This window comes from Erinaceus europaeus, chromosome 3, assembly GCF_950295315.1.
Source record: "Erinaceus europaeus chromosome 3, mEriEur2.1, whole genome shotgun sequence".
Classification (NCBI taxonomy): Eukaryota; Metazoa; Chordata; class Mammalia; order Eulipotyphla; family Erinaceidae; genus Erinaceus; species Erinaceus europaeus.
In genome coordinates this window covers 50687362-50705959 of record NC_080164.1, presented here as the reverse complement: position 1 = coordinate 50705959, position 18598 = coordinate 50687362, and positions in this window count along the sequence as shown.

The window sequence follows — 18598 nt, the reverse complement described above, 5'->3', positions numbered from 1 at the left end:
TAACAGAAAACTTGGGGTGTAGAGACATACCACAGTTTAAAGCAAATGCCAGGAGTCAACTTTGTGAAAAGATTATCTGAGTCTGTAACTTCTTTGTTTAGAAAAATTACACAAAGAAAGACTTCAGGGCTGACTTCAGAAGTAGATAGAATGATGTAAGCTCCTTAAGGTTTATGACTTTAAATTATTAAATACAATTGAATACTTAGATATTTTATTGAGTAGAATTTATGCATTTTCACGAAAGAATAAGATAAAGGTCAATATACTGCTTGAATCTGGGGCAAAGGATATGAAAGCCATATATTTAATTAATTAATTTATTATAATTATTTATTTACTGGATAGAGACAGCTAGAAATCTAGAGGGAAGAGGGTGACAGAGAGGGAAATCAGAGAGACACCTGCAACATTGCTTCACCAATGATGAAACTTTCCCCTTGCATCTGGGGACCAAGGGCTTGAACCTGGGGCCTTTGGCACTGTAACATGTGTGATCAACTAGGTGTGCCACCACTCAGCTCCTGTAAGCTATATATTTTTCCACTGAGCTATTACCCTAGTATTCTTTGTATTTTGAACTATCTCAGGAAGACTTCCTTCAGCCAAAAAATATCTTGTAGGTAAACTCTCACATCCAAACTATAGAAAATTTATATGAAATTCAATTGATAATTTATTCTTAAGGGCTAAATATTGCCCTTTCAAACCACTGTTGGGTAAATGATGGAAAAGTAGAATTTCTAGATTCTAGACTGACTCACTGAGGTTTATTACTGAGTATAAAGAACTAAGCAGGAAAAATTCTAAGCATTTTGAGAATCCAAAGAACAAATGAAAGGAGTATCAGAGGAAAATTACTAACATTTAGAAACCTGAGAGTACACTTGGTTTCCTGGATGCTTATGTTATGAAGATTGCCCAGGTGAGGAAAATTCTCAGGTATAATTTCCTTGAATATGACCTCTATTCCCTTTACCTTGTCTTCTTTCTCAGGAATTTATGTCACTATAACACCTGAACTTTTGATGGAATTTGCTATTTCACATCTGGTATTTCTTTCTAAACTTTTCTTCTCCATCATCTTTTAATTGAATGAGTGGGATAATTGTATTTTATGACTTAGAAACTTTCTTCTCTGCTTGACTGAGTCTACCTCCTAAGCAGGATACCTGAGCTTGTACTGTACTCAAAGTGTCTTTCACACTCTGCAATTCTGTTTCAGGTTTTTCTTTCATGCTTGCTAACTGCTTAGTGAACTCTGAAGTTCTATTTCATGTTTTCTAATTAACTAGAGAACTCTGTAGCTTTCCTTTGTTTCCTAAATTCTTAGTGAAATATTTTTTCAAGTCTTGAATATGATTGTCCATACCATGCTTAGATACTTGGATAGCCCTTATAATGTTTTACTCCATAGTTTTACTCTGATAGATCCTTTCTGTCTGTGATTTCCTGGAGTCCTTCTGTTTCATTTCTGTCTGCATGACTTGACATATTTTGAGGGCTTTTTTTCATAGGTTTCTTTTTTACACATTGTGCTAGTTATTACTGGACCAGTAGGTGTTGGCATTGTTATGATTTATAGATTTCATTTTGTTTTTGTAATGGGTGGTGGGGCCTGGGGATTATATTTTTTACTGTTTCCTTGAGCTGTTTCTATACTCCATGTGGTGTGTATATATGGCCTTTCTGTAGAATCTGAATCCAGACCTCAGTGGTTTGCTGCTAAGTGGCAGCTATGTTTAGAGTTGCAGGGCATACTTTGCTATTTAGCCCCAGCAGCTCACAGTTTACCTTCTCATATATCTGCCTTAGTTCTGTGATAGACCACAGAGCTTTAGGTGAGATATTTCCCTTGACACTATGCTGTGTAGTTGCCAGAAGTTCAGTTCCCTAACTCCCTCAAAGTCTATAAGTAAAAGCTCAGATGTTACCTTCTCTCAGGGCCAGCATGTGTGTTATGTCTGCAGCTGTACTGAGACAAATGACACTGTCTGCTGCTAGTGCTCTCAACTTCTACATATCTGGTCTAATCCTGAAGTTTCTTTCTCCAACTACACACAAGCAACCACTTGAGGCTAAAATACTTCTGTGAATGTCTCAGCTGCACTTTGATGAAGTTTATTAAGTTCAATAGTTGTCAACCTCTATTGTTTTGTATCTGCTGTTATTTCATGATTACCTCTCAGAGGTCTGAGGAAAGTCATTAATAATGAAACTGGAGGTAAAGGAGTTATTGAATAAGGTGTCAACATAAATCAGTTGGTGTCATATAATTCTACCAGTGGTGTCATATTTTCTAGAGTCATCAGTAGGAAAGATTACAAGACCATTGAATCTGTTTCACCAGGGGTTGACTCTAACCTTTCTCTCAATACTCTTGAAATTCTCAGAAATTGAGCAATTACTGTCAAAGGCTTTAGCAAATAACTATTTTTTGAATAAATAAAGTATTTTTGACATGTACCTATGCAGTTATTTCTATCAGTGAATACTTTTTTTCTAGTGTGGCTACTAGAATGCTTAATCAACCAAGGTTAGGTGTCCATAAAATGGGTTGAAATATAAGGTGTTATAAATTGAAATGTATCTCAGATTCTATATCTATCAATTGTGGAAAAACTAATTCATACATTGCTTATCTCAGAAGATATTTTAGAATCCTGAAATAAGAGATTTTCTGTGAGAGTACTGACAATTTAAAAACATTGTGTAGATAAAAATGTTACTGTATCTCTTATCTCAACTCTGTGGGATTATTCTTGATTGAGGGAATTTTTTTCTTTTTCATACCACTTCACACAGAACAGAAGGTGAGTTCATAGCCAGTTAATTTGAACCGTCTATGGTACACATCACTCAAAAATCTGGGAACCTCAAGCACAATCTGGGAATCTCAAGTACAGTTGAAAGGAAAAGCAGATTGCTTAGTAAAAGTGTACCACTATTGAAGGACCAGGTATGGACGGAATTTCTTTTTTACTTGAAATAAGAATTTTGAGAGGTTTTTGAGGGTTCCTGGGTTGAATTTTAATTTGATTCTACAAGATAGTGAAAGACCATGATAAAAAAGTATGGTGAAAGCTGACAGTCACTGCACCTTTCTGAGAGTGAAAGCAAGGCCTAGAATGACTAAGAAAATATTTATTGCTATAGGCAGTGCCTGGAGTAGAATAGACTCAAACCAACATTGCAGTGAAGATGGCAAGGACTAAATCCAAGGATAGAGAGAGAAAGAGAGAGAGAGAGAAGGGGTGGGAAATGGGTAGAAGTGAGAGAAAAATTTGAGATTATCATTTGACTGCAATAAAAGGTAGATGAAAATGACTCAAAGGCTTGAGACCTACCTGCCAAAGATGATAAGATTATTAGTATCAAAAATTGGAAAGATTTGAAAGGGAAAGTAAGTTAAACATGTATCAGTAGGGGGTTTCCGGAAGATGGCGGACTGAGAAGCTGCTAGTGGCTTGAGCTCTAACCACATCTTCCGGAAATGGTAGGATTTTCTGCCTTTAGTAGGCCAGTCAATAAGGGGTCCTAGCGGTGACACCAAGGAGGTGACTATAACTTAATTTGGGTTAATAATTAGAGCAGAGGTGGTGCGGACTAGCGGGCGGGCTGCTCCAGACTTCCCAGGCGGGTGCACCAACATTGTCCTTGGCCCGGGAAGGCGGCTCCTCCGCCGGTTGCAGAGCGCTGCTGGGTGGCTGGCAGAGGACCAGGAAGGAGCACTGTAGCTCGGGGGCTTTCTATTGGGAGTCTCCGGGGACCACCACAACCCTGAAGGCGGATCCGAGGACATCCTTGAGTACAGCTCTCATTGGATCAAAGGACTTGTAGGTAGTTTTCATTTTTGAGAAATCCTTTTAAAAAGCTTCGGGGGGGGGGGGTTCCTGGAAGATGGCAGACTGAGAAGGTGCTAGTGGCTGAGCTCTGACCACATCTCCTGGAAACGGTAGGATTTTCTGCCTTTAGCAGGCCAGCCAATAAGGGGTCCTAGCGGTGACACCAAGGAGGTGACTATAACTTAATTAGGGTTAAGAATTAGAGTAGGGAAAAAAGGGGAAAAATTTTGTTTTTTCTTCCTTTTAATTTTCAAGCATATCTCCTTCCCGCCTCCCCGCCCCCCATAACCAGTCCCTGGGGACCAGGTCCTAGCAGGGGAGGGGAGCTCCTTTTCTTTGCCAAATTCCTGCCCCACCAGGGAGTATCATTAATTCTAAATCTATACCCTTATGAAACATCAGGCCTTTTTTCTTTCTAAGTGGCCAACCCCCTCACCTCACCCCGCATAGCTAATTAAATAATTAACAATAAATACAAAAAAAACCCTTTCCTTTCACTGCCCTTTTATGACTATTCTTTTTCTTATCTTTTTCTTTTCTCTCTCTCTCTCTTTCTTTTTTATTTATTTATTTTTTTTCATTCTTATCATCCCTTCTTCCTTAATCCTACAGATTCCAAAGTCACATCCCTCAGCCCCCACACCACAGTGTGCTTTTTTGAATTCACTGATACTCATTTGGGAATTTCCTTTCACTGCTGTTTAATTACAGCTCTTTTTCTTATCTTTTCCCTTTTCTCTCTCTCATCTCTCCCTCTCTCTTTTTTTTAAATCTTGTCATACACTTCTTCCTTCTTCTTTGCCTGTATGAATTTGTGAATTATTTTGGGGAAGAAATCTGACACAGAGTGGACTCTCTATGTGTGTATCTCTGCTCTAGTACCCTTGCCCCTCTTGTTAACCCTATAATATACAGTGGATAGTAGATTTGCATAACTGTCTATTCTTGCTATCCTTTCTTTCTTTTCTCTATCTTCACTGGGATTTGGTTACTATTTTTTCACGGACTGAAGAAATTGTTTGGCTAACTGGTAACGATTAAACTACTTCAATACCTTCTTCAGTTGCTACTGTAATTCTGGAGGTTGGTGAGCGCAATTGTCATAAAGGTATTTAGTACAGTGTTACTTGTACTCAAGACACAACAACTGAGGAACAACAGAGCATAAAAAAAGAAACACATAAATTTTAAAAAATGGGTAGATCAAAAACAAATAAAACTGCTACTCCAATGAATGAAGACAAGAGCCCAGAAGAAACTACAAATCAGCCAGAAGTAACCATAGATAAGAAAAGTATGCAAGCAATAATAAACTTATTAATCAAAGAAATGAAAACAACATTGGAGGAAAGGAATGGCAGTATTAGGGAAACAACAGTTGAGACCCCCAAGGAAAATACTGATTATCTTGAGGCAATTAGAGAACTGAAAGCTGAAATAGCTGGAATGAAGAAAGAAGCTGAGGCAAGGGAAAGCAGACTAACAGAAGCAGAAAACAGAATTAGTCAGACAGAGAATGAGTTAGAGAAAACTAAGAAAGAGGTGAAAGAGCTTAAAAAGAGATTGAGAGACACTGAAAACAACAACAGAGACATATAGGATGATATCAAAAGAAGTAACATTCGTATAATTGGCCTGCCAGAGGAAGAAGTAGAGGAAGTGGAAGCAAACATTCTAGAGGAAATAATAGAAGAAAACTACCCAGACCTGAATAACAGAAAGGACATCAAGATTCAAGAGGCCCAGAGAGTACCAAACAGAATCAACACAGACCTGAAGACACCAAGACACATCATAGTCACAATGAGAAGAAGTAAGGATAAAGAAAGGATCCTAAAGGCTGCAAGAGAGAAACAAAAAGTCACATACAAGGGAAAACCCATAAGATTATCTACAGACTTCTCCACTCAAAGTCTAAAAGCCAGAAGGGAGTGGCAAGATATCTATCGAGCCATGAATGAAAAAGGGTTTCAACCAAGGATAATATATCCTGCTAGACTTTCATTCAAACTAGATGGAGGATCAAAACCTTCTTAGGTAAACAACAGTTAAAGGAGGCAACCATCACCAAGCCGGCCCTGAAAGAGATTCTGAAAGACCTCTTATAAACAAGAACATCACTATAATACTTGCAATATATCAGAGCAAACAAATTTTTTTTTGAACAATGGCACTACAATACATTAAATCCATAATATCAATAAATGTCAATGGATTAAACTCACCCATCAAAATGCACAGGGTGGGGGGATGGATCAGAAAACATAACCCAACCATATGCTGCTTGCAAGAATCCCATCTGTCACAACAAGATAAACACAGACTAAAAGTGAAAGGATGGAAAACTATCATACAGGCTAACAGACCACAAAAAAGGGCAGGAACATCCATTCTCATCTCAGACACAGTAGATTTTAAATTAAATAAAGTAATAAAATATAGCCAGACCTTCTACCTTCTGCAACCCTCAATGACACTGGGTCCATGCTCCCAGAGGGATAGAGAATGGGAAAACTATCAGGGGAGAGGGCGGGTTATGGAGATTGGGTGGTGGGAATTGTGTAGAGTTGTACCCCTCCTACTTTATGGTTTTGTTAATTAATCCTTTGTTAAATTAAAAAAATTAAAATAAAGTAATAAAAGATAGGCAAGGACATTACATAATGATTAGAGGATCAATCAGCCAAGAAGACTTAACAATCATTAACATCTATGCACCCAATGAGGGACCATCTAAATACATTAAACACCTACTGAAAGAATTTCAAAAATACATCAATAGTAATACAATAATAGTGGGAGACTTCAATACCCCACTCTCAAACTTGGACAGATCAACAAAGCAGAGAACCGATAAAGATACAAGAGAATTGAATGAAGAGATCAACAGGCTAGACCTCTTGGACATTTTCAGACTCCTCTACCCCAAAAAACTGGAATACACCTTCTTTTCAAATCCACATAACACATACTCAAGGATAGACCACATGTTAGGCCACAAAGACAGCATCAATAAATTCAAGAGCATTGAAATCATCCCAAGTATCTTCTCAGACCACAGTGGAGTAAAACTAACATTTAACAACAAACAGTAAATTATCAAAAGACACAGAATATGGAAAATAAACAACATGCTCATTAAGAACCACTAGGTCAGAGACTCACTCAAGCAGGAAATTCAAATGTCCTGGAAACTAATGAAAATGAAGACACAAGCTATCAAAATATTTGGGACACAGCTAAAGCAGTACTGAGAGTGAAGCTTATAGCCATACAATCACATATTAAACACCAAGAAGAAGCTCAAATGAATGACCTTACTGCATACCTTAAGGAATTAGAGGAAGAGGAGCAAAGGAACCCTAAGGCATACAGAAGGACAGAAATCACTAAAGTTTGAGCAGAAATAAGCAACATCGAAAATAAAAGAACCATACAAAAGATCAATGAAGCCAAATGTTGGTTCTTTGAAAGATTAAACAAAATTGACAAACCCCTAGCCAGACTCACCAAACAAAAAAGAGAGAAGACTCAAATTAATAGAATTGTAAATGATGGAGGAGATATCACAACTGAGACCACAGAAATCCAGAGAATCCTGCAAAACTGCTATAAAGAACTATATTCCACCAAGCTAGAGAATCTGGAAGAAATGGAACAATTCCTAGAAGCATATGCCCTTCCAAAACTGAACCAAGAAGAACTACAAAATCTAAATGCACAATCACAGACAAAGAAGTTGAAACTGTTATTAAGAATCTTCCCAACAACAAAAGCCCTGGACCAGATGGCTTCACAAACGAATTCTACAAAACTTTCAGGAAACAGTTAGTACCCATACTTCTTAAGCTTTTCCATAAGATTGAAGAAACAGGAATACTCCCTTCCACCTTCGATGAAGCCAACATCACCCTGATACCAAAAGCTCGTTGGGACACAACAGAAAAGGAAAACTAAAGACCAATATCTCTGATGAACATAGATGCCAAAATATTAAACAAGATCTTGGCCAACCGGATACAGCAACACATCAAAAAGTTGTTCATCATGACCAAGTGGGATTCAACCCAGAAATGCAAGGTTGGTTCAACATCCGTAAATCAATCAATGTCATTCACCACATCAATAAAAGCAAAGCCAAAAACCACATGATTGTCTCAATAGATGCAGAGAAAGCCTCTGACAAAATCCAACACCCATTCATGCTCAAAACTCTACAAAAAATGGGAATAGATGGGAAATTCCTCAAGATAGAGCAGTCCATATATAGCAAACCTACAGCAAACATCATACTCAATGGACAGAAGCTGAAAGCATTCCCCCTCAGATCGGGGACTAGACAGGGCTGTCCACTGTCACCGTTACTCTTCAACATAGTATTGGAAATTCTTGTCATAGCAATCAGGCAAGAGAAAGGAATCAAAGGCATACAGATTGGAAGGGAGGAAGTGAAGCTCTCACTATCTGCAGATGATATGATAGTATTCATAGAAACACCTAAATAATCCAGTAGAAAATTACTGGAAGTTAATACGCAATATAGCAAGGTATCAGGCTACAAAATCAATGTACAAAAATCAGTAGCATTTCTTTATGCAAACACTAAATCTGAAGAAGAATACATCCAGAAATCACTCCCATTTACTGTTTCAGCAAAATCAATCAAATACCTAGGAATGAAGTTGACCAAAGAAGTGAAAGACTTGTATGCTGATAACTATGAGTCACTACTCAAGGAAATAGAAACTGATACCAAGAAATGGAAAGATATCCATGCTCATGGATAGGAAGAATAAATATCATCAAAATGAATATTATCCCCAGAGCCATATACAAATTTAATGCAATACCCATCAAAGTTCCACCAAGCTTCTTTAAGAGAATAGAACAAACACTACAATCATTTATCTGGAATCTGAAAACACCTAGAATTGCCAAAACCATCTTAAGGAAAAGAAACAGAAATGGAGGCATCAGACTCCCAGACCTTAAACTATATTATAAAGCCATCATCATCAAAACAGCATTTGGAACAAAAATAGGCACACAGACCAGTGGAACAGAATTGAAAGCCCAGAAATAAATCCCAACACCTATGGGCGTGTGTACTCCTATGTTCATAGCAGCACAATTCATAATAGCTAAAACCTGGAAGCAACCCAGGTGCTCAACAACAGATGAGTGGCTGAGAAAGCTGTGGTATATATACACAATGGAATACTATGCAGCTAACAAGAACAATGAACCCACCTTCTCTGACCCATCTTGGACAGAGCTAGAAGGAATTATGTTAAGTGAACTAAGTCAGAAAGATAAAGATGAGTATGGTATGATCCCACTCATCAACAGAACTTGAGTAAGAAGATCTGAAAGGGAAACTAAAAGCAGGACCTGATCAAATTGTAAGTAGGGCACCAAAGTAAAAACCCTGTGGTGAGGGATAGACATGCAGCTTCCTGGGACAGTGGTGGGTGGGAGTGGGTGGGAGGGATGGGTCACAGTCTTTTGGTGGTGGAAATGGTGTTTATGTACACTCCTAGCAAAATGTAGACATATAAATCAGTAGTTGATTAATATGAGAAGGGGAAAAAAAATTGTATGTCTCAAAGTTTTTCAAAACACAAACTGAATCTTTTTAATATATAGGCAGTATATTTGATATGCGGACTCTCTCAAAAGCCTAGACCAAGTAGATTAGAAGCATCCAATAGCACAGCTATATACAAGATACTGGATACTGTACAGCAAACCATAACAAAAGGACTTTTCAAAGTTAACCCAATTACCAAATAATGTGATGATAACATTAACTATCCATTGTCTTTTTGAACCCTAAGACAGCAGGAACCTCACATCTCCACTATAGAGCCCTACTTCCCCCAGTCCTGGAACCCTTGGATAGGGCCCACTTTCCCGTATGACTCTCCCAATCCATACCAAATAATATTGCATCCGCCGGTCACAACCTAACCAATGCAATGATTGCCACCTCAACATGCTTCACCTCAGACTGTGTCCAGAGACTTCACGTGTGGAATGACAACCCTTCAGCTTCATTACTTGGGTGAGACCTTTCCTTTTATAGTACACTCTAATTTCATTTCAGGTGGTTCACTTTCTAACAAAGTCCCATTACCTAGATATACACCAGTTTCTGTAAGAGAGAGCTTATGTTCACATGTATCCATAAACTACTGCAAAATATATACCTGAAAGCAGAAGTACACTAGAGTTTGCAGTGAGTACCTCCCTAACACTTCCTCTCCACTATTCCAAGCGTTGGATCCATGATTGCTCAACAATTTGTTTGGCTTCGTATGTTAACTCTCTTTTCAGTCACCAGGTTCCAGATGCCACCAGGATGCTGGCCAGGCTTCCCTGGATTGAAGACCCCACCAATGTGTCCTGGAGCTCCGCTTCCCCAGAGACACACCCTACTAGGGAAAGAGAGAGGCAGACTGGGAGTATGGACCGACCAGTCAACACCCATGTTCAGCGGGGAAGCAATTACAGAAGCCAGACCTTCTACCTCCTGCAACCCTCAGTGACCCTGGGTCCATACTCCCAGATGGACAGAGAATGGGAAAGCTCTCAGGGTAGGGGGTAGGTTATGGAGATTGGGTGGTGGGAATTGTGTGGAGTTGTACCCCTCATACCTTATGGTTTTGTTAATTAATCCTTTTTTAAATTAAAAAAAATGTATCAGTAAACAAAATGATCACGTGCTGATCACTTTTTAGTCTATTCATTTGTTGTAGTTAACTATTACATAAATTTGATAAAATTTTGTATCAGCAAAGTGTTTAATGAATAACATTTTCTTTTAATTAATTTATATATTTTATTTATAAAAAGGAAACTTTGACAAAACCATAGGATAAGAGGGGTACAACTCCACATAATTCCCATCACCAGATCTCCTTATCCATCCCCTCCTCTGATAGCTTCCCTATTCTTTATCCCTCTGGGAGTATGGACCCAAGGTTGTTGTGGGTTGCAGAAGGTGGAAGGTCTGGCTTCTGTAATTGCTTCTCTGCTGAAGATGGGCGTTGACTGGCCGATTCATACTCCCAGTTTGCCTCTTTCTTTCCCTAGTAGGGTGGGGTTCTCGGGAAGTGGATCTCAAGGACACATTGGTGAAGTTGTCTGTCCAGGTAATCTGGTAGGTATCATGCTAGCAGCTGGAACCTGGTGGCTGAAAAGAGAGTAAACATACAAAGCTAAACTAATTGCTGAACAATCATGAACCTAAAGGCTGGAATAGTGCCGATGAAGAGTTATGGGGTTTCCTCCATTTTGTAGACAGTTAGTAGGCATATTTTTGTTATATTCCTAAGGGCCTGTGACTATACTAGTTTTTGTTTTGTTTTGTTTTGTTTTGTTTTGTTTTGTTTTTTCTTTCACTAAGCCTGAAATCTAATATGCAGGTGGATCCAAGTTATTGTCTGGAGAGATGATGTCATGGCTTGAAAAAGAACAGAAGCTGGATCAGAGAAGAGAGTAGCTCGCTAATATGGGAATGGGGTATAAATATTGTTGACTTTATAAATATTGACTGTAAACCCCATCAATTTGATCTGGTTTTGGGCCCATATTCAGCTTAGGAGCCTATGTGGCCTCTGCATCCCTAATATATTCTTTTCCTACCTTCAAGACCCTAGAGCATTATTAATCCTAACAGTTAAACCCCTAGCAACAGTTGTTAAGGAAGTCCCTACCTTTCCAACTCCCCTTTTGCCTTTCTCTGCCCCTTTCCTAACAATATATGGTATTGTCAAGCCACTTCCATTTCCGGTTTGGCTCTTCTGTGTTCCAGACTAGAGAAGCGGGCAGGCGGACAGAGAGGCTGCTGCTGGCCATTGCGGTTTGTGCCTCATGGCTTAATCAGGTGTACTACCACTCAACTCTGGGGTGTTCGGATGAATAAATATTTGAACTGCCTTGCTGCCTCCCCCAGATTGGTTTCTGGGTCATCTCTCTCTCTCAAGTCACCAGGCTGACAAGTCTGGCTAGGGATTTGTCAATCTTGTTTAATTTTTCAAAGAACCAACATTTGGCTTCATTGATCTTTTGTATGGTTCTCTTTTTTTCGATGTTGTTTATTTCTGCTCTAATTTTAGTGATTTCTGTTGTTCTGGTTACTTCAGGGTTCCTTTGTTCCTCTTCTTGTAAGTGTTTAAGGTGTGTAGTAAGGTCTTTTATTTAAGCTTTTTCTTGTTCTCTAGTATGTGATCATATGGCTATGAGTTTCCCTTCCAATACTGCTTTATCTGTGTCCCAAATATTATGATAGCTTGTGTCTTCATTTTCATTTGTTTCCAGGAACATTTGAATTTCTTGCTTGAGTACCTCTCTGATCCAGTGGTTCTTAAGCAGTATGTTGTTGAGTTTCCAAGTTCTGTGACTTTTAGTTACTTTCTGTTTGTTTTTGAATGTTAGCTTTACTCCACTATGGTCTGAGAAGTTACTTGGGATGATTTCAATGCTCTTATATTTGTTGATAGTGTCTTTGTGGCCTAACATGTGGTCTATCCTTAAGGATGTGCTGTGCGGTTTTGAAAAAAATGTATATTCCAGTTTTTTGGGGTGAAGAACTCTGAAAATGTCTAGGAGGTCTAGTCTATCCATATCTTTGATTAATTCTCTCATTTCTTTGTTGATGCTCTGCTTTGTTGATATGTCTAAGTGTGAGACTGAGTTATTGAAGTCTCCCATTATTATTGTATTATTATTGATGTATTTTTGTAGTTCTTTCAGTAAGTGTTTGATATATTTATGTCCCTCATTGAGTGCATAGATGTTAATAGTTGTTAAATCTTCTTGGTTGATTGATCCTTTAATCATTATGTAATTGCATTGCCTATATTTTATTAATTTATTTAATATAAGTCTATGGTGTCAGAGGAGAATGGCTTTCCTGCCTTTTTTTGTGGTCCATTAGCCTGTAGGATAGTTTTCCATCCTTTCACTTTAAGTCTGTGTTTGTCTTGTCAGATGGGATTCTTTCAAGCAGCATATGGTTGGGTTGTGTTTTCTGATCAATCCTCCCATTGTGTGCCTTTTAATGGGTGAATTTAAGCCATTGACATTTATTGATATGGATTAAATATATTGTAGTGCTATTATTCAACAATTCTTTATTTGCTCTGATATATGACAAGTATCATAGTGATACTCTTGTTTATAAGAGGTCTTTTAGAACCTCTTTCAGGGCAGGCTTGGTGATGGTTGCCTCGTTTAACTGTTGTCTGTCTGAGAAGGTTTTGATCCCTCTATCTAGTTTGAATGAAAGTCTAGCAGGATATATTATCTTTGGTTGAAACCCTTTTTCATTCAGGGCTCGATAGATATCTTGCTATTCTCTTCTGGCTTTTAGAGTTTGAGAAGAGAATCTTCTGATAGTCTCATGGGTTTTCCCCTATATGTGACAGTTTGTTTTTCTCTTGCAGACTTTAGGGTCCTCTCTTTATCCTTACTTCTTTTCATTGTAACTATGATGTGTCTTGGTGTCTTCAGGTCTGGGTTTCTTCTGTTTGGGACACTCTGGGCCTCTTGTATCTTAATGTCCTTTCTTTTGTTTAGGTCTTTAGAAATTTTTCTTCCATTATTTCCTCTAGGATGTTTATTTGCTCTTTCTCTCTTTCTTCCTCTGGTAGGTCAATTATACATGTGTTACTTCTTTTGAGTTCATCCCATATGTCTCTGTTGTTGTTTTCATTGTATCTCAATCTCTTTATGAGTTCTTTTACCTCTTTCTTAGTTTTCTCTACCTCATCCTCTGTCTGGCTAATTCTGTTTTCTGCTTATGTTAATCTGATTTCCCTTCCCTTGGCTTCTTTCTTCTGTTCAGTTATAGTATTAGCTTATTCTGCTAATTGGCCTTTTAGCTCAGCTATTTCAGCTTTCAGTTTTGTAATTACCTCTAGTTAGCTTGTAGTTTCCTTGAGGGTCTCATCTGTTGTTTCCCTATTTCTGATAGCCCTTTCCTCCATAGTTGTCTTCATTTCTGTTATTATTAGGTTTACTATTGCTTGCATACTTTTCTTATCTACGGTTACTTCTGACTGATTTTGAGTTTCTTTATTTTATTTATTTTCCCTTTTGTTTTCCTTGCTGTTTTTATTGTTATTATTTTTGTCATTGTTGTTAGGGAAGAGAGAAATGGAGAGAGGAGGGGAAGACATAGATAGATACCTGCAGACTTGCTTTACCAACTGTGAAGTGACTCCCCTGCAGCTGGAGAGCTGGGCACTCAAAACAGGATCTTTATACCGGTACTTGCACTTCACTTCACGTGTGCTTAACCCATGATTTGGAGTTTCTTCTGGGGTCCTGTGCTGCTTCCTCTTGGTAAATATTTTATTTGTTCTTGATAAAACCATTTTAATTGATTTTTTATCTTTTTGTTCTGTCATTCTTCAGTTGTTGTGTTTTGAGTACAAGCCACACTATACTAAAGACCTTTATGACAAATGCAGTCACTAACCTCAGAAATTACAACAATAGTAACTGAAGCAAGGATTGATGCAATTCAACCAATACCAGCTAGCCAAACAACACCTCCAGTCCAAGAAAAATAGCAATCAAACAAAAGAAAAGGAAAGAGAAAGGAAATAATGGAAATCAAGAATAGACAATTATGTAAACCTACTGTCCACTATAAATTCTAGGGATAGAAAGAGGAGAAAGGGAAATAGAGAACACACACACACACACACACAGAGTCCACTCTGACTCAGATTTCTTCCCCCAAATAATTCACAAGCGAGTATCAGTGAATTCAGAGAACAAAAAAGGAGGCAGGAAGAAAAGACAAAAAGAAAGAAAAAAGAAAGCAAAAAAAGGAAGAGCAGTGAAAGAAAAGAGTTTTTTTTTTTTTAATTTGCTAAGAGGAGGGAAAAAGGAGAGTGGAGGGAAGGGCTAGAGAGAAAGAAGTTCCTCTCACAGTGGATTGGACACCCAGTCACCTAGCAATGGAAAAAACAACAACAGTAAATTTTGGTCAACCGGAAGAGGAAGGGTGGAAAAAGAACATGTGCATATAATAATAGTAATAATAAAATAAAATGGGGTAAAAAAATCCTAACAGCCAGTGTGTAGCTTGGACCACTCCAGATTGGCTATAGGCAGCCTGAGGAAAGACAGCCAATTATAAGAAGTATCAAAAAAAAAAAAAAAAACAACTCCAGGTAGTCTCTCCCAGACAGGGATGAGGCTATGATTGATCAGGTATTTTGTCACTCAAATAGAGCTCCCACCACTTAAAAAAAAGAAGTTAAAAAAAAAGTAAAAGGCTTGGAATGACACCCCTGGTGAGCCAGGAATCTTGGTCAAGAAAAAAAGCTCTGTTGGAAGCCTGATAGAAGGGGCTATCCAGCCCCTGGGGGATGGTTCTGAGGTCAGGGGGTGGGGTGAGCTCAGAAATCATCAAAATATTTCCTTTCTTTGTCCCCCTGGACTCCGTTTGTCAGCCCAAGAATGAGTAATGTGACTGTATTTTAGTGTCACTCTGATCAACCCGTGTTCACCCTCCTACAGACAGCCCAGTATCCTAACCTATCCAGAGAATCTCAAGTCACAAGCTTCTGCTTTTTGGAGCTCATGGCAGCTGCCACTCCAAAGTAGCCATCTTGGCTCTGTCCCTGTAGATGCCATGAATAATATTTTCACATGGGCCAATGCTTCATATATTATGGCACACATGGGATGAGGGTCAGAAATTTGTGCCCCCAAATGCCTGTTTTTAAGTTATCAGTTTTATATTCTCCATCATTTGTTTCTGTCATGTAGCCAGTGTTCTTATACTTAAAATATTTTCTCACTTACATTCATAGATATACATGCACATATAACTTTATGAAGCTGTTTCCAGACACATAATTCCAAGAATTTTTCTACCTTTATTATTTTTGTGATGAAATTTTCTAATTAAGTCAGCGTGACACTCTAAGAGCAGAAATATTGCAGAATATCTTCATGTGTTCCTTTTGGTGCACAATTTATCCTAAAATAAAATGAGTTTCAGCTGCCATAAGAGACATTTAAGTTACACTAGGAGGAGATTCTTAGATTCAGGAAACTGATTGAATTTCAGGTAGAGAATTAAAATTTCTATCTCTGGGGGCTGGGTGGTGGGGTACTGGGTTAAGCACACATAATATGAAGTATAAGGACCCATGCAAGGATCCCGCTTCAAGCCTCTGGCTCCCCACCAGTAGGGGGAGGGGGACAGAGGATGGTTGCCTCAGGAATGTTGAAGTAGGTCTGCAGGAGTCTTTCTCCCTCTATCTCTCCTCCCCCCCCAAAAAAAATTGCCTCCGTCCTATCCAAAAAAATTGAAACAGTATCTATAGCAGCATTGGATTTATAATGCAGCCACTGAGGCCTAGAAACAACCCTAGAGGCAAAAAAAAAATAGTAAAAATAAAATTCTATCTCTAGAAAATTCTAGAGAAAGGTTAAATGTTCACATATAGGGTCACTTCATTGAAAATGATTTTATCTAGAAAAAACCTGCTTCTGACACATTTTAATGACTTTTAATCCTGTTTCTATAATGTTACATGAACAGACAAGAAGAATAAGCATTTTTGTAGAGTTGCTTGAATTATTATTATTTTTTTTTTTTGTCAATTCATATTCCCAAATCTGTGATAACAGACTTCCTCATGGTACTGAGATACTTCCTATGATTGATGTTGTGCCATGTAGCCTTACTAATATACATCTGTTACCTCCCTTACCAGACTTGATTGGAGTAAGATGCCCATCTTCTCCAAGAGATGCCAACCATATCCTCTTATCTGGGAGATAGTATTGGAACTCAAGCAACAGAAAAGTCATGATTCAGAACACTGGTGGTGAGCTGCTAGGGTTTGAAACTCATACACTGCACATTGGATTTGTGAATCTTGAGAAGTCACTTGTTTTTGTTACTGAACTGTGCTATCTATGAAATGGGGCTAAAGTTATAGTTTAGGTGGATAGTATAAATGAATCAATATAAATGTAACTTGCGTATAGTAGAGGCTGGGAATTGGTAAGAATCAGCTAGAGGATAGCTAATTTGTGCTGCTTTATATTAAGGAGCAATCAGTCCAGGAATTGAAGACATACTATGGAATCCTTATTCTTCAGCCTGAAAAATGGAAGGATAACTTTGCTGTAGCAAAACGGAGTGAGAAAGTAAAGCAGAGAGGCAGACATTTAGACACACAGTCTGAGCAGATGCCTTGCTGCTTTGTAATTTGTTGACCTGTGCCTCTGGTCTCCTTAATGTACTGCCTCCATTTGGCCTGTTGAATTGAACAGGGTGCTCCTGTGTCTTTGTAAGAAATGTTGCTTTTTAAATTCACCAGCTTAAGCAAGTTTCCACTACTTGAAACTAAGGATTCATGCCTGGCAGGGTCGTATATACCATCAATTCCCATTGTACACATATTAAAAGGTATGGGTACATAATCCAGAGCAAAATACTTTCAAGGAAAAACATTACATGTTGCTTTCCTTTTTAAGTCATTTCCTCTTCTCAGAATGAGAGTTGTCACCATTTTACTTTTTTACTTACTTTATCCTTTTTTTTTTTTTGGGGGGGGGGAATCATGGCTTCTAAACTGAGAGGCTTCTTTAACACCCAAATAGTCACTTTTTCTATATGAAAAAAGACTAGTTAAGTGAGCCAACTTTCTTATCCTGTAACTCTGTGGCCTTTGGCAGTGCAAAAATGAGTGTCCTCTTCCCCAGTCTCGAATGATCAGAGAGCTCAGGCAGCAGTGGGATGCAAAGCTTACACATTATTTGATATTTTCCACTGCCAAATCCAAGTCTTCATACCCAACCTGCTAAACCCTTTGACTTCAGTCATGAAAAATGACACACATTACCATGCCTCATAACACATCTTCTAAAATCTTTCCAAATAACCAGCCGGGGGTTACACTGCCAGCCTTGCCACAGACACCATCATATTTTCCCTTCCCTGTCTGACTGACTCTGAGTTTTTGGAACAGAGATGAAACTTAACATTTCCAAACAAAGACCGTTTACTAGGCAACTTAGGGCAAGTAATTAGCTCACAAACTAAGGTGCCATAGGGCTATTTAAGGATCTCTTCCAAATTTAGGCTCCCCCCCAATTCACACCCCCACCCAGCAGCTTGTCCCTTTCTTTGAGAACCCACAATCATTTACCACCGAAGGAAGGAACTGCACTTATTATATGAGTAAAATATTTAAAACCTCTTTCAGGGATGGTCAGACAACCTCATAAATCATTTTCTCCACACTGGTGAGTTTGGGATGGGAAGGTCATGTGTTGACACATTTAGAAGCCATCGGGGTGCTGTGGTTTCACAGCTAGAAGGGAAACTTGAGCTTGTTGAAGTTGGAGCTTTCTTGTATTTTTATTTATTGAATTAATGAAACCTTGGCAACAAACTGTGTTTTACTTTAGGGAAGTTGTGATTTTTTTTCTTTGCCCCTACCTACCCTGTTTCTCTCCGCCCCCACCCCCAAAGAGGCATTTTTATAAATGTTTCGAATATTAGAAAAGCTTCCTGGCAAGTCAAACTGAACTTTAATAAAATCAAGATGAGTCCATCAATATGTGAAGTTGTGGCTTCTATTAAAATTGACATTTGGGTGTTAGGGAAAAAAAGCAGCAGCATGAAAGTAAATATTTTGAATGTGTTTACAAGACTGCTGGACTCTTAAGTGTTTACACATTTATCAATCTGCACACTAGCTGGATGGATG